The sequence below is a fragment of the Silene latifolia genome, chromosome Y (genome assembly GCF_048544455.1).
Source record: "Silene latifolia isolate original U9 population chromosome Y, ASM4854445v1, whole genome shotgun sequence".
Lineage (NCBI taxonomy): Eukaryota > Viridiplantae > Streptophyta > Magnoliopsida > Caryophyllales > Caryophyllaceae > Silene > Silene latifolia.
The window spans coordinates 203,440,042-203,464,787 of NC_133538.1; positions in this window are offsets into that span (position 1 = coordinate 203,440,042).

The following is a 24,746-nucleotide window of genomic DNA, read 5'->3' on the forward strand; positions in this document are numbered from 1 at the left end:
AATAATACCTTACTAATTTATAAAATAACATAAGAAGGCTAATTTAGCCTCTATTGATATGACAAGTGCCCGTGGTTGTCATTTTTTCTAATTAAATCGATTAAAGAAACTTACATCGGTCTGTTCTGCTCGAGGGTTAATTCAGTTGCCATGCTTATCATTCTTGGACTTCTCCATGAGCTGGTACGGTGTGGCTTCAGGACCCTGAAAAAATTATATGAAAAAAATATTACTCCGTATTATAGATCGATAATCGTTAATTCTTTGTTATGAGAAAACTAAGTTATGAAATACACTAAAAATAAATTCTTAAATGAAATAAGAAATTTTATAAATTTGGGAACTCAAATGTACTTACCAATTCCTTAAAAGCCAAAACTACATTCTTCCTTCCGAGAGTGTGGGTTGCTAATGCTTTCCCATCTTTCGATCCCGACCTTCTATTTGCCTTATTTGTTTCAGAATTTTTAGCAAATTCGGGATTCTCTATTTGTCTTTTCTTCAATCTCTCCCAATTTGTGACGGTAAGCCACTCCGGCTTTTTCTTTGCGATGGCGGCATTGCCGACACACTGGGTAATATGCCTCTTGATCCGGCTCTCCCACTCAGTCCTAAGGGGATATCCTTCTTGGTCGGCCCGAACACTATCCTGAAATTAAAAAAAATGAATTGTTATTAGTAGATAAATAAATTTAATTATATTATTAAAGAATAAAAATATTATTAAAGAATTAACTTATTATTAAATAAAATAATTATTTTTCAGAAAAATACATATTAACGAAACCTGAAAATATTGCCACATCCTCTCTTGCTGCTCATGAGTCATCTCAGATCAATTAGTGACGTACTCCACGTACGTATGAGTGAATGACTTGGTCAAATAATCGCGGATCGGCTTGTCCTCTCACCTTGAAATAAATGACATATATTAGATCAGGTAATTTAAAATGAAATTATATAAAGGAAAAATTGCAGAATATTACCTATTATAGTTGACATTTTTCAAAATATCACATATTATACTTTTATTTTCAAAGTATAATATGTAGGATTTTGAAAAATCTTGACTATAATGGGTAGTATTTTGAAATGCGTCATTATTTAATTAATATACAAGAAAGTCAATAAAAAATAAAAGGAAAAGCATTACTTACCAAGATCCTCTGATAGAACAACTTGTATGTCCTCTGGCTGCTGCTGCTGCTGTTGTGGCCATGGCTGCGGTTGTTCTACCTCCTGCTCCTCCTCCTCCCGGTCACGTCGTCCATGACTACCACCTCCAAACATCCGTCTAATTATGTTTCCACAGCCTACCATAATTACTAACTATAAACATTCCAAATTGTTAATCAAATATGTGATACATAACACAATACATGTCTAAATCACACAAGAAAGTCAACAAAAATAAATCACACAATAAATTGTATTAAAATTAACCTTAACTCAAAATAAACATCATAGTTTTACACAAATGGATTAACATTATTGTTAACCAAAAAAACTGAATAAAATTACAACTAATCTCCATCACTATCACTATTACTATCACTACGAATTAAAAGAGCTTCATCTTCTGAAAAAAGCATTTCGACTTCGTGCACTTCTTCCTCATTTTCCCACTCTTCTCCCTCTTCTTTTTCTTCATCATTATCTTCATCCTCTTCGCCGCTTTCTATAACCACTTCGTATTCATCTTCACTCCCGATGTCTTCCACAAAAATTGGTGAAATTGAATGATCATTGACAACATCTTCTTGAAAGTCAATTTCTTTAACAGGAGCGTCGACATGTCATCTAGCCTTGATTTTAAAAACCGCAGACCATTTATTATCTTGCTTAGTGGTTGGATAAGGATAATAACAAACTTGATCGACTTGATAGGCTAACACAAAAGAATTATGTCCACGAAGTCTCTTTGCTTGGTTTACATCTACAAGTCCGTAAACCTTATGGATATTGAGTCCTTGTGGAGAACTATCAAACCAATCACATTTAAACAATATGACCTTATAAATCCTTTGACCGGTATAATAAGCAAGCTCAATTATTTCATTTAGAATTCCATAGTAGTCCAACCCTTCTGTGGAACTTTTACAAACTCCATTGCTTAAGGTAGCTTTCGGAATATCGACCTTCTCCTTAAAAGCACGAAATTTATAACCATTGATAGAATATCGTCTCCAAGTCCTCACCATGTTACTAAGACCCATTGCCAGAGTCTTAATTAAAGGATCCTTCAATCTATAAGCCTATTCAATAAGAAATGTTTTAACGTGTTATAATTTTATCATTCTTAAATCAGTAATGTGTTAGTTGTCTATTTTAAATAAAATGTATAACTTACTTCATTTCTGAACCATTTCGTAAAACTTTTGTCATGTTTGCTCCAAACGTCATCCGACGAAACAATGTCAGGAAATGTTAGTTTGATATGTGTCTCAAACTCCCTATATCAATAACATGTTTTTGTTATATATTATTTATAATTTAAGCCAAGCATAATAATTAAGAATGAATTTAGTAAAGAAGACGTAACTTACTCTTCATAACGCTCTAACAATTTTTCACAATTCCTTAGCACATAAAAGTGAGCTTCTTCGAACTCTTTCTCATCCAAGAATCTCTCAATACATTTCCCGGTTGTAGTTGCCATGTCATCATTGAATAACGTGGGTAGGTTTGAATTTAGATGGTATTATAAATTCAAACCAACATCCAAGTCTTTCGCTTTTGTGTCAATATGATCTTCAAAATATAAAGAACAGAAATTGGAAATTTCCTCTAACAAAAAAGCGTTGCATATAGAACCTTCCACCCGGGCTTTGTTGGTAATTTTTTTTTTTCAAATGATTAAGGAACCTAAAAATATATTGAATTTGTAAATTAATAGTTAGTTATTATTTTCATTCCGAAATAAATGATTAAAGGAGTAAATAAGTGATATATTACCTCTCAAATGGATACATCCATCGATATTGAACAGGTCCTCCAACTTTCGCTTCATAAGGTAAGTGAATGGGCAAATGCTCCATGGAATTGAAGAAAGATGGGGGAAATATCTTCTCTAACTTGCATATTATTTCCGCAATGTTTGACTCTAAACGTTCCATAAATTCAACCTTAATTGTAGATGCACATAAGTCTCTAAAAAATTGGCTTATCTCCATTATTGCATGCCAAGAAGCTGTCGGGAGTAAATGTTTCAAAGCAACAAGTAATAAATGCTCCATAAAGACATGACAATCATGACTTTTCATCGAATGCAAGGTGAACTTCACATGATCGACACACCTACTCAAATCCGAAGCATAACCATCCGGGAATTTCAAAGAACAAACCCAATCACACAAACCCTTTTTTCAGCAGTTGTTAAAACAAACCTAGATGTTATAGGCCGTTTATAATAATTTTCAATAAAGTCAGCTTTACCTTTAGGTCCAAATGTAATTTTATTTGGTACATTCATCACCGTGTTGATAATCTGTTCAAAAATTTTTTTTTCAATGTTCATAACATCTAAGTTGTGTCGAGTCAACAACGTTTTCCAATAAGGAAGTTCCCAAAATATGCTTTGTTTCCATCAACCTTCCTTCTTTTCTTTCAATCTTTTTAATTCTTGATCAGAAGCATCAACTACTTTTGGTAAATCTTTTACCGTATCCCACACCTCATCACCGGTTAGTTTCGCTGCGGCTACGCGGGTATCAGTTTTTCTCTTCTTTAAAAAATGCTTACAATTATTGCGGAAAGGATGATAAGGTTTTAAGAACTCACGGTGACAATCGAAACAAGAAACCTTGCCACTATGTTTTAGCCAAAAAGATTTATGGTCTTTTTCTTGACAATAAGGACAAGCACGGTACCCAATTGTAGACCAACCGGAAAGCATACCATATGTAGGGAAATCGTTGATCGTCCACATTAATGCAGCCTTTAATTGAAAATTTTATTTCTTAGAGACATCATAGGCGTACACGCCAGTTTCCCAAAGTTCTTTCAACTCTTTGATTAACGGTTGGGGGTAGACATCCAAATTTGCCTTAGGGTTCTTAGGACCTGGAATGAGCAAAGATAAGAGCATAAATTGTCTCTTCATGCATAACCAAGGAGGTAAGTTGTATGGAGTGACAATCACGGGCCAACATGAGCAATTCTTCCCAAATTGCCCAAAAGGGTCATGTAGATACCCAGTATCTGCTGAGACTTTAACAAACACCCGATGATTATCGGACTATAACATGCTTTGGAATCGCGACGTTTGATTGACAGTTCGTGTACAACTTTACGTCGGAAAACTTAAAACAATTTCGAAAATAAAACATTTCAAAACTTTCAAAAGTACCCGGAGTGTTTAATGCATGATGATGGGGTCGCAATGACACTAACTAGAGTAAAAACCGACACCGGACCAAAAACCGACTCAAAAGTTCAAATCCCGACTCCAACAACGAGTCAAACCGAGTCAAACACAATAAATAAACCATTCAAATGCTTCCATGTTAATATTTCCCGGATTCATGTATGGTCAAGTACCAAACATATGCATACAAATCCTAGGATAGAACAAATCATGATTGCATTTGTGTGAAAGCGACAAGACACCTCGAAGACCCGCGATGTGGCTCGCGCCTCATTGAGCAGCCCAGATGGCCACGTCGCTCAAAACTCACACAACCACTCATTTTCCTATAAATACCTCTCAAATGCCCCCATTTGAGAACTCACGCGAGTGTCCGCCCCTTCTTTCTCCCTTAAAATTCTAGACTCGACTTCCTAAGTCACAATCCGACGCGTATTTACGACCTACCGATCGTAAATACAAGCCTTACATATTGTTTGGCACCGTCATCGTCTATTAAATCACTTGACCGACCATCTCGACCACTACACCATCACTAAACTAAATAAAACACTCTTTTTACTTACTAAAACGGTTTTAAACCGAGTCTTTTCCGACCAAACGAGTTGATACACTTACGTCGGTTTCTCGCCATAAGCCAAGCATGTAAGTATGAGGGTGTAAAAATCTTCTTTTATCATGTTTTCATTTGTTTCATGACTATAACATGCTAAATCATGCATAACATGGTCCAAAACATGGGAAGAATGAGCCAAAATCAGATTTTTGGTTAAGGCAAAGGCTACTTACGTAGCAGATAGGCTCGCGCGTAAAGGACCCTGCCCAGCCTTAAGTCCAAACCGTGTTTGGTCTCTTCATTTCCTCTATTTTCATTTTCATATTTCTAATCGGTTTTTACCATTTCAAGTATTTTCGAACCATTTTCTACAAGTTTTTAGCCATAAAATATTTTTTACCCTTGGTTCTCAATACCATGACGGCTTAATCCGTGTTTCGGTGATAATATTTGGTTAATTACATTTAAAAGGTATTTTAAAACCTTTTATTTCATTTCTTTACATTTTAGAAGGTATTTTAAAGCCTTTCATCATTTCTTTACATTTCCAAAATAAATGTGTTAGTCACCAACACAAAGTCATCCTTGGTTCTACATACCATGTCGGATTTTAACCCGAGTATGATGATGAGTATTGACTAATTATATTCAAATGAACTTAAAACAATTAGTTCATAACTATTTCAAAACTATTCATGTCAAACTTGTCAAGTCGAATCCGACACCGAATATCATCAAAATAATGATGATTATTCGAGTCTCGTTCCTGAAATCAACAAATACGGTCTAAACGACCCTTATAAACCAAGACGGGTTCAAATACCCATTTTCAATACGTTTTACAAACGTTTTTCAAATGGTCAGAATGCGTCTTAAACCGTTGACTGACCCGCGCCTAAACATGCCATTTCTTTTCTATTTTCAAACCAGGGGAGACCCCCTTACACTGCTAACAGGCTCGCGCCTCATATGGCTGCCTGGTACAGGGTCTGTTCCCCTTCCAACATTATTCTAGGACGACCCCGACTTCGGTTAACCCGGATATAGGACGGATCAGATGACTAATTTGCTAATTCAAAAATCATATTTGCAAAATGCCTTACTAAGACAAATGGATCGCATTATGCACCATAAACCTAACTCGGTAAATGGATGTTTAATTTCCGTCTTGCATGCAAATCAATCATAGATCCAACTCGACATCTTATACTTGATACTTGGATTAAATCAACCGACTTAGAAAGCTCTCACATGTTGGGTTTAAATTATTGGATGCGCATTCATGCATTTAAACTGTTTTATCAACTTTTGCATTCAACCAACCAAGATCGATCAGTAGAGGCCGCTACCGCGGGAGGGATTGGGTGTCTGATTAAAGGGCTTCCCAATACGTACCTTCACCTCTTACTCAGAAACTTTGGATAGTGGACGACCTTATCCAGGGCGTACGAGAGTCATTCTAGAGATAGGATGCTAAAGAGGGACGATTCCTTATCTTTAGTACCTATGTCAAACATTGCTTTGTGCTTCGTTTGACCGAGGTATAAAGTGGATTCGAACGGGTTCCAAGCATCCCACAAATGCTTGGTGGCGACTCCGAACATCTCTACATCGTTTCGAGACCTTTACTGAGACAAAACCGACCGATCTAAAACGATCTAGTCAAAAGCATTTTTACGCCGCCGAGCGTGGCTTTCAAAAGACCGCTGCCATTGTCCACAGATCGGCTGGGCATATGCAGGTGGGCCCACGTTCACAGATTGGCGACTCCGCTGGGGAAAACTAGGACGCTTGTGTCTTTGTGATTCCTAGATGCTGAGACTCGAACGAGGTCTTGGTTGGAATGCATTAATTGATATTACGGTCACGGTCGGGTTCCTTGTCCGGGCCTATAACCTAACCCTTTTCGACCAATTGGCTCGTCTAGTCAGCGTGAGTTTTCTTATCCCCGCGTTTCGAATCTCGATTGAGTCAAGCATACCATTGACGTTACACATTTCTGTTTTGTCAAAGAGCTTTCATCACTTTCGAGCACGAGGCTAGGGCACCCTCCTTACACATTTTGTTTGGATTGGTATCCCTCTCGCAAATCGGGGTTTGATTGCTTGGTGTGTAACCCACCCTTTTAAGCCAAAACCTGTGTCAGCATTATGCATAATATAATGAACTGTGAGTGCTTATGTGCTACTTGATCATAAGTCCTTCCGTGTCATTTTCAAACTTTCAAAAACACCTTTTTGCGCCGTTATAATGACCATTTCAAACCTCGGTCTTTCGCCGACTGTTGCACGCCTTTCTAGGCCGTCGTAATGACGATTTTCAAAACCGATTTTTATAACCAATTTAACACGCCTTTCTAGGCCGTCGTAATGACGATTTTCAAACCCGGTTTTTATAACCATTTCAACACACCTTTCTAGGCCGTCATAATGACGATTTTCAAACTCGGTTTTTATAACCATTTCAACACGCCTTTCTAGGTCGTCATAATGACGATTTTCAAACTCGGTTTTTTTACAACCATTTTAAATCACCTTTTTGCGCCGTTATAATCGCCGCGTCTAGACATGGATTTTAACCAGTTTCGCGCCGACAATGTCTCTTTCAAAACCCGAGAAAAGCACACACCCTTTTCTCGAGACACTTTCGACATCCCAAGGACCATACACCGTCCCCGAGATCTCTTCAAACATTTTAAACCCGATTTTCAAAACATACAATTTTGAATTTCAAAAACCGTCTTGGGAAACAGTACATTGTTTTCCGAGCCGACTCAAACTTAAAACCGTCTTTTGCAAACAAACTTAAGACAACCATTTCAACTGACCGACTTGCGGAGATCTCTATCTTCGAAAGCCGTCCATAAAGCGACAAATGAATCTTTTTGAAAATTTCTATTTTCGAAAACTTCAGTCCACCATTCCAGTTTTGCCTAGTGTCTATCAAGTCGAAGCAAACGTACTTATGGGTCTTTACTTATGAGTCGTCTCACTACGAGACTCGTTCAATGGCGTCACGCCGCTACGTTGGACGCATGTCAAGATTTCGGTCAACACCGTCACGTCATAAATCGAGTCAGCACCGAGGTACCATACACGGTCATCCTCGTCTTGTTGAGTCCGATATTTGTCTCGTCCTTCGTGTTGTCTGCATTCAGTCTTTGAACCATGTCGGATTTAGTTGTAATGTGAGCCGTTTTTCGGCCTCAGAGCCATGGCCCCGTCTTCAACTTCATCCAACAACAACAACAATGATAACAACAGAGATGTCACAACTGCTCATCTAGCCAGCCTACTCACTGCTCTTAAGGTCACCCTGAATCGTGTCGAGACCCGTATCGACACCCTGGAAAACAAGGAAGCTAGAGAACACAACACTCCGCCTTTGACTGAAATTGAGAAAAGGCTCAAGCTCCTGGAAGAACAACTCCTAGCCCGGGGTAACAATATCCATCTTGAGAACAACCGAAGATTTGAACATGTTGGGGATCGACTACCCGACAACTTTACCTTGACTGATGTGCCCAAGTTCAAAGGAGTGGAGGACCCGCTCAATCATATCTGTAATACCCCGTATTTTTATATAATTAATTAAACGGATATTATTGAATTAAACGGATATTATTAAATGGATATTATTATATATTAATTATTATACATTTTATATTACTAATTAAGTCGGGTAAATTGTCGAGTCGATAATTATGATAAGTTATTTTAATTAACTCGCGTTGTATCGATATAAGTTAATTGTGACGGGTTTATAAGAATTCGAATTGTGAGCTAATCAGTTGAGCTGGCCCAATAACTGTCCAGCCCAAATTAACCCTAATAGTACCCTAACCTTAATTAATAATAGTACCCTAACCTTAATTAATAATAGTACCTAAGCCTACAAATACTACCCACTACCCGTAATAATCAAATCGCACGCCTCAACCAGCCTTCCCCTTTTCTTCAGATCCAATCTCACCTTTCACGCATTTCGAGAAAGAAAGAGAGAGAGTGGGCCTTGACAGTGCAGCAAGGAATAAATTAGGGTGGTTGTCAACGTGGTAAGGCGGCCCTGCTGGTGGTTTTCGTGACGGAAATGTAAGCATACAACCTCTGTCCTCTGTTTTTCGCTTTTGATGTCGGGTTGTTGGTTATTGTTTCGTGTCTTATAGAGGTGGTTATGGTGGTTGTTGATGGGTAATATGAGTAGGGTGGTATGTGACGAGTGTAGTGGTGGTGGTTAGGGTGGTTTTGAGCGGAGGGAATGGCGGCAGGAGGTGTTGTCGACAGGGGTAGCAAATGGGTCATGAGCGTGTCAGGCAGGGGTTGTGGGGGCTTCACCGGAGACTGGGGGGAGGTCGAGCCGGTGACGCCGTGCGTCTGGGAGTTTTGGGTTGGCCATGATTCTGGTGGTGGTGGTGGCTTGTGGGTCAGGCGAGTGTGTCGTGGTGGCAGACGAGTTGAAGGTGGGCTGTTATGGCGTTTTGTGGCGGCTGAGTTGCAGACAGGGGGTGTTGGTGGTGGCGGTTCTAACCACCGTCGTGGGTCGACCACGTTGGTGGTGGTCGGAGGTGGCCAGGCCAGACCTGGTGTCAGGCCTGGTGGTCGGCGGTGAGGACTGGTGGTTGTTGGAGGGAGTTGTGTCGAGTTGAAGGGGATGCGTGTGTTTAGTCGGGTTGTATTCGTTTTCTTTATTATTTAAATTATCGTGTTTAGTAGTTAAATTAACTTCCGAGTTATTTAAAGACGGGTTTTCATAATTTAATCGTTATATTTCGTAATGGGTCGTATTCTTAATTAATTAATCTAATCCCGGGTTATTTAAATAATTAAAGACGAGTTTAAGTCGGGTTGTGAGTTGTTCAATATTTGATTCGGGTTTTTCTTAATCGAATGATTCGTTTAATCTTTTAATTATCATATAAGTTATTTAATTTAATTCCCGAGACATTTAATAATTCAAGTCGGGTTTGAGTCGGGTTTGTTAAAAGAGAAAAGTTACTATATCGGGAAAGTTTCCATTTTAAGAAATTCTACTTTATTAACTTTCTATTTTGGGAAGTTGGGTCAAATACTAATCGGGTTATTTTAGCTATCAATTGGGCATAAGTTGGTGTCGGGATTGTATTTCGGGAAGCTTATATTTTGGGAGATTGATATATTTGGTAGTTAGTAATTATAAATATTATAATTGTTTTAGGTGGCGGATTCGTGAAGGATCGATAATCAAATTCATTACTTTATTTTCGGATCGCTTAATCGCTTAATTGGATTTGTTGGCACTTGAGGTAGGGAAATACACTTGTCCTATTATCGTCATAGTTGAATTGTGTTGACTTGATTCCTGGTTGTTGATTTACGTTTTCATTTATATTCGGAAAGGTGATTGACTGAATTTATCGTATTGAGTATGATATCACAACATCGGGTAACTGGCATGACTTTATGATTTATCAGTTCAGTGATTTATATACATATTGCATTGCATTAATTACTGTTGAGCATTTCATATGCATTGGAGTTGGAGGATGATGTGGTGGTGACGATGTTGAGATACGATGTGATGTTGTGATAAGGCCCAGGCTGGTTCTGCAGGACTTGCCCTGGTGTCCTCATTGTTGAGTGGTATATCGACGACGGTCGATTGTTGTGTCTCCCGGGGATCGGTATGGCCGGGCGTAAGGGGATATGAGATATGAGATTGAGTTGAGATGGTGGTGGAGGTGACGGAGTATCATGCATATCATATTTACTGTTTTATTGTTTTCCCTACTCAACCTCGCGGTTGACCCTGTGTATTCGTGAACACCTGTGATGAACCGTTTTATGGGGAGCAGACTTGACAGGTTTAAGAGATAGGACGGGAGCTTGATGGGCATGAGACACTGGATCAGACGACCTAGTAGCTAGATCATCATCTAGAAGACTTCACTTTTATTTACGTCAGTTCTTGTAATTTAATTTGAAAAGAGATGTAATAATTAAGTTAAAATATTATATAAATTGCCGTGGAGTTTAATTTGTTATTCACTACCTCGGGAAACCGAGATGGTAACAGTCCGTTTTATGAGGGAATGTCTTGACGAAGACTTCTTTTATAAACCGGGGTGTTACAAAGTGGTATCAGAGCGAACGATCCTCAGGCCTAAACCAATGAGCCCAATGAACTTAGGATGTGTCTAATTAAAATGAACCCCGGGATAGAACTGTTAGGAGCACATTACGGTAAGGTATGAGTTAGGGGCCCCCTCACACCGAACCAGTGGTCCTCTCAGTTGAACCGGAAACCATGAGTGTATACGAGAGAAAGGGTAGAATAGTTGCTTGAGGTTGAAGAGAAATTCAAATATCGTTGCCTAAGTATTAACCGATTGATGCATTGATTATTGTTTAATTGAGTTGATGTATGCCTTGAGACCATATATTCTAACCATTATGCAGGACAACGCTACGGTAAGTAATTTGTATGAATGATGTGTTGATAGCACTACTATGACTAAGTGATATGCGGTTATGTGATCCCAAAGCCATGCTAGTATAGTATTGTGATAGTAATTAGAAACACTATTGAATTGCACGTTTTTAGTCATAGCAATCGTGATTAGATGTACTGAGTAGATCGAGATGCGAAGGGATTCTATGGGATAGATGATTACGTAAGTACAGTGTGAGATCTAAGTTGGTATGGGTTAGTATCGTTAGTATAGTTGTAAGAATTGGGACATAGGAAATGAAAGACTTAGTGATGAAACTTGTTTTGGTTGATGTTACTCTTTAATTGACCTTACTGCCATTTCTTTTCTGTTTATTACCCATCGATGAAAATTTTATGAGAGATAGCCTCGTGAGTTAGTGTTCATTTGACGTTGGTTTCATGCTTATATGATATACGGATTAGGAGTAATAAATACTTTAGTGAACTGTGGTTAGGAAGTTCCCGTGCAGTGATGTTTGACCAATGATTTTATAAAATCCTCATTTAAATTGTATTAATAATTTTCGCATAATTCCAACTCCATCGATCATAAAATTCGCATATGTTTTCAAATTGATAAGTCCCTAAAAATCTTGATGTCTCAGTATTAAATAATAAGTTTTGCAAACTGACCCAAGTTTTAGACCAATTGTTGTCACATGTTTGTTTGGACCAACTGAGTTGTAAAATTCTTTAAAAATGGAATTCTTGTGCTTTAAACCTAATTCTTTTTCCCTGTGTTTTTAATCTCCGTGTTTTATAAAAGTAATATGAATCAAGTTTTAATCGAACGGTTATTTGTTCGTGGTCTTTGAAAATTACAACGTAAATCAAAACATTTAAAATGTGCGTTCTATGTTAAGTTTTCATACAGTTGTTTGATTAATTCATGAGTCTTAGTAATGTGAAATTATAATGTCCTTATACGACGATAGTAGCACGCATGTCCAGTAGTTATGTATCTTAACAAGTGATAAAAAAATTAAAACTTAGTTTATAACATTGTTGGCATGATAGTATGAGTAAAATTTAATAGCTTTAATTGAATTTTAATCAAGGGTGAAATGTTTATACGAGTCCAGTTGTCTGCATATTTTATATACATTTGGCATGTTGTAATATCTCTGGCGTATTCATCATAATTGCATAGTGGTCGGATATATATATATAAATATAAAACCATATTGTCATATTCGTGTAAGTTGATGACGTTAAAAGATAATTTGATTTTTCTAATATACTCGCATGAAAATTATAATAGTTATGTTTAAAAATTTACACATGGATGGTAGTAATAAGTATGTCTAAATGTCCACCCATGTAGGATGTCATCTGAGTTTTAAAGACTTTCATGTGAGTTGTGTGCCTAAAGTTATACTTATTACTTTCATTACATTAAATTATTTCAATTGAAACTAAAACCTGTAACATGATAATAAACAGTGTCGTTATTCCTTATTGAATATGTTCGTTATTATATTGTCATAAAATGCTAAAGTGATTCTTGCAATTGTAACACGACATGTGACATACCAATATTCTCGAGTCATCACTATCAATTATATTCTAATAAGGATTGTTTATGAAAACTATGTTGGCAGTATTATAATGGGATAACCCTTTTGATGATTCACATGATAGGCGTTGGTTTAAATGATAGTCGTTAAAGCTACGTTTAATTGAGCCATGAATATAACTGAGTATAAAATTTGCCAATCAATGTGCATTCGTCATTCATGAATAAATACCAAACCCTTTGCTATGAAGATTAAAAATATTTCTAAGATAATAAGTACTGCGTAACTGATTGTCTTCATTGGGTGATTCTGTGGCTTGACCTAAAAGCGCACAATTATGTAAATGAAAATCGATTTGGACCTATTACGTTATAAATTTTTCATAAACCGATTTATTAAGTTTTGACCCTAAAATATTTTTTTCCTTATGCTGATTGATCCCCTATGTTTCTAAGGTATGAGATTACAATAATTGGTGAAATGAATAATTACTAATGATTTTACTGGTAACGGTAGCTTCCTTGAGAGAGTTTATATATTGATTGTCTTTGGTAGGGATTAGTTAACTTAAGCGAAAAGTTGAGAATCTTTTATCCTCTTTCAGTTGTTAGCAGTAGTTTGAGAACCTTGCTATAATAATGAAGGTTACGAGGACGTAACCATGTTTTTAGTTGGGTAGGATTGTAAAATCTTGATACTTAATTTGCACTTGTTTGTAGATTGTAGTTTTGACCGAGTTGATGTTTTGTTGTGAGGTTACCTATAAAGTAAGTCCTATATGTTTTGTTCCTACTTCTGTTAGTTGGTTGAGGTGAAAAAGGGGAGTATTGTTAAACTACTGGTATTGAGTTTGAATTGTGGGGCCTTTGCGCCGAGTTACGTTTACGGTCCAGTGCGACCATGGTTATTGAGTTACTTGAGGTTGAGATCGGAATTTAGAGGGAAGATGACGGTGTTCTCAGATGATTATATAGTGTTATACATGTGTGTTATCAGGTAGTTATTAGTTATATTTAGTTGGGTTAAGTAAAGACGAGTTAAACTTCGGGACGAAGTTTATTTTTAGGAGGGCAGAATGTAACATTTCGTATTTGTTATGTGTAATTGATGTGTCAAAAGTGTGTGTTAACCGAGTTAGAAATACGCGACGTCCGTAAGTACTATATGCAATACCCTTCTAAGGTTTGGGTAAGGGAGCGAACTTCGGGACGAAGTTCATTTTAAGGGGGGAAGACTGTAATACCCCGTATTTTTATATAATTAATTAAACGGATATTATTGAATTAAACGGATATTATTAAATGGATATTATTATATATTAATTATTATACATTTTATATTACTAATTAAGTCGGGTAAATTGTCGAGTCGATAATTATGATAAGTTATTTTAATTAACTCGCGTTGTATCGATATAAGTTAATTGTGACGGGTTTATAAGAATTCGAATTGTGAGCTAATCAGTTGAGCTGGGCCAATAACTGTCCAGCCCAAATTAACCCTAATAGTACCCTAACCTTAATTAATAATAGTACCCTAACCTTAATTAATAATAGTACCTAAGCCTACAAATACTACCCACTACCCGTAATAATCAAATCGCACGCCTCAACCAGCCTTCCCCTTTTCTTCAGATCCAATCTCACCTTTCACGCATTTCGAGAAAGAAAGAGAGAGAGTGGGCCTTGACAGTGCAGCAAGGAATAAATTAGGGTGGTTGTCAACGTGGTAAGGCGGCCCTGCTGGTGGTTTTCGTGACGGAAATGTAAGCATACAACCTCTGTCCTCTGTTTTTCGCTTTTGATGTCGGGTTGTTGGTTATTGTTTCGTGTCTTATAGAGGTGGTTATGGTGGTTGTTGATGGGTAATATGAGTAGGGTGGTATGTGACGAGTGTAGTGGTGGTGGTTAGGGTGGTTTTGAGCGGAGGGAATGGCGGCAGGTGGTGTTGTCGACAGGGGTAGCAAATGGGTCATGAGCGTGTCAGGCAGGGGTTGTGGGGGCTTCACCGGAGACTGGGGGGAGGTCGAGCCGGTGACGCCGTGCGTCTGGGGGTTTTGGGTTGGCCATGATTCGGTGGTGGTGGTGGCTTGTGGGTGGGGCGAGTGTGTCGTGGTGGCGCGAGTTGAAGGTGGGTCACATTATGGCGTTTTGTGGCGGCTGAGTTGCAGACAGGGGGTGTTGGTGGTGGCGGTTCTGACCACCGTCGTGGGTCGACCACGTTGGTGGTGGTCGGAGGTGGCCAGGCCAGACCTGGTGTCAGGCCTGGTGGTCGGCGGTGAGGACTGGTGGTTGTTGGAGGGAGTTGTGTCGAGTTGAAGGGGATGCGTGTGTTTAGTCGGGTTGTATTCGTTTTCTTTATTATTTAAATTATCGTGTTTAGTAGTTAAATTAACTTCCGAGTTATTTAAAGACGGGTTTTCATAATTTAATCGTTATATTTCGTAATGGGTCGTATTCCTAATTAATTAATCTAATCCCGAGTTATTTAAATAATTAAAGACGAGTTTAAGTCGGGTTGTGAGTTGTTCAATATTTGATTCGGGTTTTTCTTAATCGAATGATTCGTTTAATCTTTTAATTATCATATAAGTTATTTAATTTAATTCCCGAGACATTTAATAATTCAAGTCGGGTTTGAGTCGGGTTTGTTAAAAGAGAAAAGTTACTATATCGGGAAAGTTTCCATTTTAAGAAATTCTACTTTATTAACTTTCTATTTTGGGAAGTTGGGTCAAATACTAATCGGGTTATTTTAGCTATCAATTGGGCATAAGTTGGTGTCGGGATTGTATTTCGGGAAGCTTATATTTTGGGAGATTGATATATTTGGTAGTTAGTAATTATAAATATTATAATTGTTTTAGGTGGCGGATTCGTGAAGGATCGATAATCAAATTCATTACTTTATTTTGGATCGCTTAATCGCTTTATTGGATTTGTTGGCACTTGAGGTAGGGAAATACACTTGTCCTATTATCGTCATAGTTGAATTGTGTTTACTTGATTCCTGGTTGTTGATTTACGTTATCATTTATATTCGGAAAGGTGATTATTTGAATTTATCGTATTGAGTATGATATCACAACATCGGGTAAGCGGCATGACTTTATGATTTATCGATTCGATGATTTATATACATATTGCATTGCATTAATTACTGTTGAGCATTTCATATGCATTGGAGTTGGAGGATGATGTGGTGGTGACGATGTTGAGATACGATGTGATGTTGTGATAAGGCCCAGGCTGGTTCTGCAGGACTTGCCCTGGTGTCCTCAGCTGTTGAGTTGGTATATCGACGACGGTCGATTGTTGTGTCTGCCGGGGATCGGTATGGCCGGGCGTAAGGGGATATGAGATATGAGATTGAGTTGAGATGGTGGTGGAGGTGACGGAGTATCATGCATATCATATTTACTGTTTTATTGTTTTCCCTACTCAACCTCGCGGTTGACCCTGTGTATTCGTGAACACCTGTGATGAACCGTTTTATGGGGAGCAGACTTGACAGGTTTAAGAGATAGGACGGGAGCTTGATGGGCGTGAGACACTGGATCAGACGACCTAGTAGCTAGATCATCATCTAGAAGACTTCACTTTTATTTACGTCAGTTCTTGTAATTTAATTTGAAAAGAGAATTTGTAATAATTAAGTTAAAATATTATATAAATTGCCGTGGAGTTTAATTTGTTATTCACTACCTCGGGAAACCGAGATGGTAACAGTCCGCTTTATGAGGGAATGTCTTGACGAAGACTTCTTTTATAAACCGGGGTGTTACAATATCCGAGCCTTCAAAGACTACATGGCCATAAAAGGGGTCAAACTGGAACTTTTCACCCGGATCTTTCCATCATCCTTGGAACCGATCCCTCTCCAATGGTACTACTCCCTTGACCCGAAGAACCTTACTACCTGGGATGAGGTCGCAGTTGAATTTTCTAAGCAATATGCCGACAACGTCGAAATCCAAGCCAATACCCGTACTCTTGAGGTCCTAACCCAGAATGACAAGGAGGGATTCACCGAGTTCTTAACCCGTTGGAGGAGGGTAAGCACTTAGTTGGTTAGCAAGCTGAGTGAGTCAACCTTGGTGGAAAAATTTGTCAAAAATCTCTGCCCAGTATATGCCAACTTACTGAGGTACCAAAACATTAAGACCTTCCAGGATCTGCAAATCCTTGGGACACGCATTGAAGACGACCTCCGAAAGGGTATCTTAGCCAAAACCACCGATAGAGGCTACCAGGGATCCACATAAACCGGATGTCGCCCTTATGGTCAGATGAACAAGATTGATGAGGTCAACCTCCTTGAACCAACCGCCAAGAGAGCTAAGCGCCCCCAAAGACTATTCACCAATATAGGGTCAACTTATGCAAGCGCCCTGAAGAGGCTCATGGACCAAGGGAAACTACAACCAACCAGACCCACCCCGGATCCGTCTGATGCTAAGAAATCCCGCTTCTGGAACCCTAATGCCTACTGTCAATACCACCAAGGGAAAGGGCATGACACAGAAACCTACTTCAAACTCAAACACATCATCTAAGATGATACCGTCGTTTTGTATCAAAGTTAAATTTATAAACCAAACTAAAACTATAGCTAGTGATAGTAAGAGTCGAACCACAGAGAGACAAGGTTAATTCTATTTGCTATTTTTAATCTATTGAAGTAACAATTGTTGGGGGGGTTTTGGTTGGTTGATTCTAAACTAATTACTAGAATTTAAAAGAAGTTTAAAATAGATATTAAAAAGCAGCTAGGAACTTCGGTTCACCATGGCTTAAGGGTCAGTCAGGTAAAGTCAAGGTCTATCCAATACCGTCTCAGGGTGTTAAATAGGTCCTCTAAATCCCTATTTGAACTAAGCCTCTCGGTCTTATTTCACCCTAGAATGAAACTAGATTGCTTTCGCTCCACTAGTCTTTCCAATTACTTGTAAGAAATCTAACTCCGCTAATCTCTCAATCTAGCAAAGGGGTAAAATCTCACAACAGTAAATAAGACCGGTACGGGTTCAACCTAGACTTAATAAAATCAACTCATGACGCCATTGATTCCCTAATTCCTAGCATAGGAATTTAGCTACGCATGATTAAGAATATGACAATTGCAAAATTAAAGATATGGAATAAAATTGACATGATTGAATTAGAATTAAAACTAAGGGATTAAAACTAAATTGCTTAAATATAAATTGGTATAAACTAGAATTAAATTAACAAGAATAAGAAAAGATAGAAATCGAATTAAAGCTTACTAAAGAATTCGATGAACAAAACAATTGATTGAAATTCGTAGCCTTCACTTTTCGTTCCCAAAAACTAGGTCTAATACTTCAGTTTGTCAATGATAAAAAGCATAACCCTCTAATGTTTGTTTTTCCTTCTACTAATAATAATTCTGCCCATAAGATAAATTACAAGTGTGCTTTCAAAAGACAATCGCGCAAAAGAAATCGCAGCTTCGAACTCTGGTCGATCGACCAGTGACACGGTCGATTGACCGCCCGAAAGATCTTCGGGCAACATCTTGCTTCTCTCGCTAAACTCCATGGTCGATAGACTAGCGTCACGGGTCGATAGACCAAGAGTCTTTATGAAAGCGATTCAGCCCTCCAACTTCATGCATGCAATCCGAGACGATCAAGTTCCGAGCTTCTAACTTCATAGTTTCCATAAAATGCCCCCGGGAACAGATAAAGGCTCGATTTAGCTTACTTCCGGTCATTCCTACAATAATGACATAGGAAATACAAAGTAAACCATTTCGGGAGAAATAATAGCTTAAAGCTAACAATTACGCATAGAAATACGTGCCAAAAACGCTAATAAAGTGTATAGAATATGCACGTATCAAATCTCCCCAAACCAAACCTTGCTTGTCCCCAAGCAAGCACTAAGACTCAATCTAAACACCTATTGGAACGAATTTCTTTCTCAAAACAAGAACGTATTATCATGCCCAACCAATTTAATGCAACAAATAATATCAAAGTATTTTGTCAAGCGCAAACGAGTTGAACATGTTCAAGAATTTACCAAACTTTCGACCTTGCAAGACTCGTGTATATCGGACTCTCACGGGTTGCTCATTCACTCAATTTTAAGAATAGGGTGAGAATTTAATTCTGCAAGATAGAAGAATGAACGAAATAAGTCTCTCACCTAACTACGACCCACAAAACATGTCTGCAGTCTAACATGAATAAAATCTCTACAACCGTACATATGCATTCCAACCATTTAATGACCATGACACATGCCGAGGCGATTTGGGATTGTGAGGCTACGGGTAAGAAGGGGCAAAAATAAATTTGGATAAGAGGAGGTAAAGTCGAGCAAGCAACTTCTAAACACCAAATTTCTGAACATTTCCCAACTTCGTACTCGAGAGAAAATCAAACGGTGCTACTAAAAGCATAAATCTCACAATCTCCCAAAATAATAATAATTCCCCAAATAATATAAATAGCAACATGGGAATAAAAATCACCATCCGAAATTTTTTCTAATCATGTGATTGATTTTTTTCTTCTTCCTTTCTTTTTTTTTTCTTTCTGCCTCTTTTTTTTTTTCAAAACCTAAACTGGCAGTCGATCGACCAGGTGATGTAGTCGATCGACCACCCCTTTTTACCTGAACCTCTCTGCTCGGTTAAGTTTCTTCTTCTTCTTTTTTTTTTCCAATTCAAAGTTTCCCTCATTTCCCAACATATCATCCAAAACTGATGCATCTCTCACTCGAGACAATAAAAACCAAATCGCAAAATAATATTCCCGAATAACTACTCTTACTAGCTCGGCCAGGGTGGCTAAATTTAGAATGTAGTTTATGGGACAAAAAGGCTAATTCGGCTTTTGTGGGGCTTATGGGCAAAATGAAATAAAGGGAACCTCTTCCACATGTGTCAGCAAACCGCAAAACCAAATGCATACAGGTATTAAGCAGATAAAATTCATGTTTATGCAAATTTATGTGACATGCCTTACGAGGAGTAACTACTCTCATTCCTACATAAAACTGGTCATAAATGACACCAGTTTAAATAGGCTCTAACCTTAGAAATTTTAAGTAGTTTGCCAATATTGAGTCAAGTCTATTCGTTTAGTAAAATTCCAACAAAAACTCGTAGACTATGCAAGTGACATACTCAACGACATTAAAAGTGCAAGGAAGAGCAATGAACGTAAAGCAATTTTATCATTGAAATCCATCCATTCTGACTCGACCTACATGCTAATCATAAATGTGATATTTTTGTATTTTTGTACGTTTTTTTTTGATTTTTTTAAAGAGAAAATTGAATTGCAAATGCATGCGGAAATGCAATAAACATGACCTAAAAATGCGAGTAAAGCAATGCAAATGTGACAAGCATATGCATATACCCTCCCCAAACCAAAACGCGCAATGCCCTCATTGCGCTCATCAACTAAACGGCAGCATCCAAAATAGGGGGGCATAAACATCTACGGAAGAAATGGAAACTAATGAAAAAGAAACAGAAACTCACTAAATACGGCCTCCCCAAACCAGCCATCAAAAAGGGGAGGCAGAAAGCTGCTACTGGTCCTCCTCTGCTTCATACTCGGAACCACTTGCCTCATCGGACCCTGAGTCGTCCTCCTCCTCCTTCTCAGCGGCAACAGCAGTAGTGGGAGTAGACGTCATAGCAGGTGGAGGATATCCGCCCTCCGGGGAAACAAAGAATGACGGGTGGGTCCAGGGACCCCGTGGGAGCATCCCTGTCCGAGCAAACTCCTCGTAAACCGGGTACATGGCAAGAGCCATGTCTATCCTATGCTGATCAAAACTTATGCATAAGTCACCCAACACACATGAAACCGCCCTTTGGTCCATGACCGCAGGGATAACAATAGGTGTACGGGGTCGAAAAGTAGCCGGGAAACCCGACCCAGGAGTAGGAGTGGAGGAGGTAGGAACCTGGGAAGAAAAAGTAAGAGCTCCTCTCGAGGTGGAAGCATGAGATGAGCCTGCCCTAATAGGGAGCCTATAGCTAGGCAAGGGCGGTCGAGTCACCCCCAAAACAGTAGTAAAGGGTAAAATAGGAGGGAGGGCAAGGATAGGAATGGGGTCGGAAATGAAAGAATCGATCTTCAACCGACCCCGAGTATCGAGCCACTTCACGGACTTGACGTAATCAAGGTCCATGAAGCGTGCAGGAGGGTCGAGAGGAGCCTCCTCTCGAGGAAAGACAGGAATAAGACGGTGGGCTATACGAGTCACGAGCCCACCACAGACTATAGTAGTCAGAGAGGTGCCCACACTTATAGTGTTAAAGTGAGAGGCAGTCAAATAAGCAATGTTATAAATGCGGGCTACCCGACTCTCAATGTTCAGGTAACCTGCCAGAATAGACAATTCAATTGTATTAATGTTATTTGACTCTTTGCGGCCAAAGATGGTGTTGCCCATCAGCCGAAAGTAGTAACGAAAGGGGGGTAAATGGACGGAAGTGCCCTTCCTCTTAGGGGCGTCCAGGTCGGGTATGCACGACCACATAACCCTATTCACATCAGACGACTCCGAGGTGTTACTCTCGAAACAAAGACCCAAATAACCAGCAAACTCAGCTAGTGTCAAAGAGTAAGTGACATTAAACATCCTAAAAGAGACACATGAGCTATTTTTATTAGTTTCAAAAGAAGCTTGGTCGAAAGCAAAGGAAGAGAAAAACTCAAGGGTCAAAATACGGAATGTGAACTCAGCCATGTCCACCAACCCTGACATCCCTGTCCCATTTAGCAGAGAAACAGCGGAGTCAAGACACCCTAGCTTTTCTAAAGTCGGTTTATGCAGAAAACGGGTTGCTTGAACTTTCGTTTTTTCGACCAAAGTAAGAAATTTAGCTCTCTGTGTAGAGGAAGAGAAAATCACCTGCGGATAGCCAGGTAGACTATCCGTAGTTAACTCGACCATTGGCGGCGTAATCCGCGACCGTTTTGATGCCCCCTGACTGGACTGCCCACGGTCCACTGCTTTTTGTCCTTTTGTCATTTATGTTTCCTACAAAACTTAGCAAGTACAATTAGATTTCCCCAAACCCGAACATTAAGACACGTAAACCCTAAAATTCAGACGAAAAGCAACATACGAGTTAGGGTTTATAAGAATGCAATTAAAGCACAAATTCGACAAGAAATTAGCCCCAAATCGATTTTCCCCAAATCGATTTTTTCGAAAACAATGTTAGGTTGCTCGAATTTGGGCATAAAGATTCAACAAAAATCGAATTTAAAGGACCAAAAGATGATTAGGGACATACCTTTGATGAAACCTTGGAGATTTTGAGCAAGAAAATCGAAATTAAAAGGGAGATTAGCACGAAAAATCGCAATGAGGAAGAGCTAGGGTTTTTTTCTTTTTTTTCGTTCAAATGTGTTATGAATGAATGAATGAAAATAGGAAATAAGACTTCCCTATTTGTTGGCCTCTGATACGTGCTGTGGTCGATCGACTAACATACCCAGTTGATCGACCAGTCTTCCTCTTAAATAGTTTCCGATTGTTGGCGAGTTTTTCTCTTCAGTCGATCGACTGACACACATGGTTGATCGACTGAAGGTACTGACAGTAAAGCTCAATTACGTCAAAACTTTCTTTTCAATTTCAATTTCCCGTCTTTCTCTCATAGACATCTAGCGAATCATCCTACGCGCTTTGCCTAAAATAATTACCTGCAAACACTCACAAAGGTGCCCGTCTTCCCATAGCAGTAATCGCTAACTAAAATAAAATAAATCTCAAGCTCCTAATGAGATGTAAGCTAAATAAACGGTAAAGTTCCTAATTACACAAGAAAATTACAAGCCGGGTTGCCTCCCGGTTAGCGCTGGTTTAAGAGGTCCCGCACGACCTTCTTACCTCAATTTGCAGCTTCTAAAAGTGGGTCAAAGTATAGTACTTCGACCTGCCCAACAAATTAAATCGCACCGTGATAGTGTTTCACGTATTGACCATTCACTTTGAATCGGTCTCGGATGAGGTTTCAATTCAACAGATCCGAATTTTATAACTGCTGTGACCGTATAAGGGCCACTCCACCTGGATTTCAGCTTACCAGGAAATAAACGGATACGAGCATTAAAAAGGAGTACCTTATCACCGACATTAAACTCACGCTTGATGATTCTCTTGTCATGCCAGCGCTTCGTCTTCTCCTTGTAGATCCTAGCATTATCATAGGCCAGCAGCCTAAATTCCTCTAACTCATTCAACTGCGTCATACGTTTCTCACGAGAGAGGTTAGGATCTAAATTCAAATCACAAATTGCCCACCAAGATTTACGTTCTAATTCAACAGGCAAATGACATGTTTTACCATAAATCAATCGGAACGGAGACATCCCAATTGGCGTTTTAAACGCGGTCCTATAAGCCCACAAGACATCATCCAACTTAAGACTCCAATCTTTCCGTGATTTAGAAACAACTTTAGCTAACATTTCTTTCATTTCTCGGTTAGAAATCTCAACTTGACCACTAGTTTGGGGATGATACCCCAAACCTCTATGATGTTGGACACGGAATTTAGTCAACATAGCACAAAGTTTTTTTTCTTTAAAATGCATGTCTCCGTCACTGATGACAACCCTAGGGACACCAAAACGACGGAAGATTATCTTTTTAAACAGCTTAATCACAGCTTTTGCATCGCAATGAGGAGGTAGCAACAGCTTCTACCCATTTGGACACAAAATCTACGGCTACGAGGATATATTTATTACCTTGACTGCTCGGAAAGGGTTCTTGATAGTCAATGCCCCAGACATCAAAAATCTCAACTTCTAGAATACCTACCTGCGGCATCTCATGTCTCTTTGAAATATTTCCCGATCTTTGACAAGCATCACACTTAGCAACAAAATTCCGACTATCTTCATGCAAAATTGGCCAATAGAAACCAGATTGGAGTACCTTAGCCACAGTCCGGGACGAACCATGGTGACCACCATAGGCAGAAGAGTGGCAAGCTTCTAGCATAATCTCGAATGGGAGGTCCCAATAAGGCGGCTGAATGATTGGCGCAGAAACTAAAGCCTCCTTTAACCTGTTAAAAGCTAAAAGGCACTCATCAGTAAACTCAAAAACAGCATCTTTAAGAAGCAATTGTGTAAGTGGTTTAGCAATTTTCGAAAAATCCTTAATGAACCGCCGATAAAAACCAGCATGGCCAAGGAAACTTCTTACTTCTTTAACATTCATAGGAGGAGGCAGTTGCTCAATCACTTGCACTTTTGCTTTATCAACATGTATGCCCTTATCAGAAATCAAATGTCCCAACACAACTCCCTCATTGACCATGAACTGACATTTTTCCCAGTTTAAAACAAGATTAACATCAATACAACGCTGCATGACTTTATCAAGGTTAGATAAACAACAATCAAAGTCATTACCATAAACTGAGAAGTCATCCATAAATACCTCCATAATATTCTCTATATAATCAGAAAAAATCCCCATCATGCACCTCTAAGAGGTAGCTAGGGCGTTACACAATCCGAAAGGCATTCTACGGTATGCAAAAACACCCTGTGGACAGGTAATTGTGGTCTTACTCTGATCATCCGGATGAATAGGGATCTGAAAGAACCCTGAATATCCGTCTAGGAAACAGAAAAATTTATTAGAGGCTAGTCTTTCGGTCATCTGGTCAACAAAAGGGAGGGGGAAATGGTCTTTCTTTGTGGCAGCATTTAACTGTCTGTAGTCAATGCACATCCGCCAACCTGTTACAACTCGAGTTGGTATTAATTCATTTTTCTCATTTTTTACCACAGTGGTCCCTCCTTTCTTCGGGATTA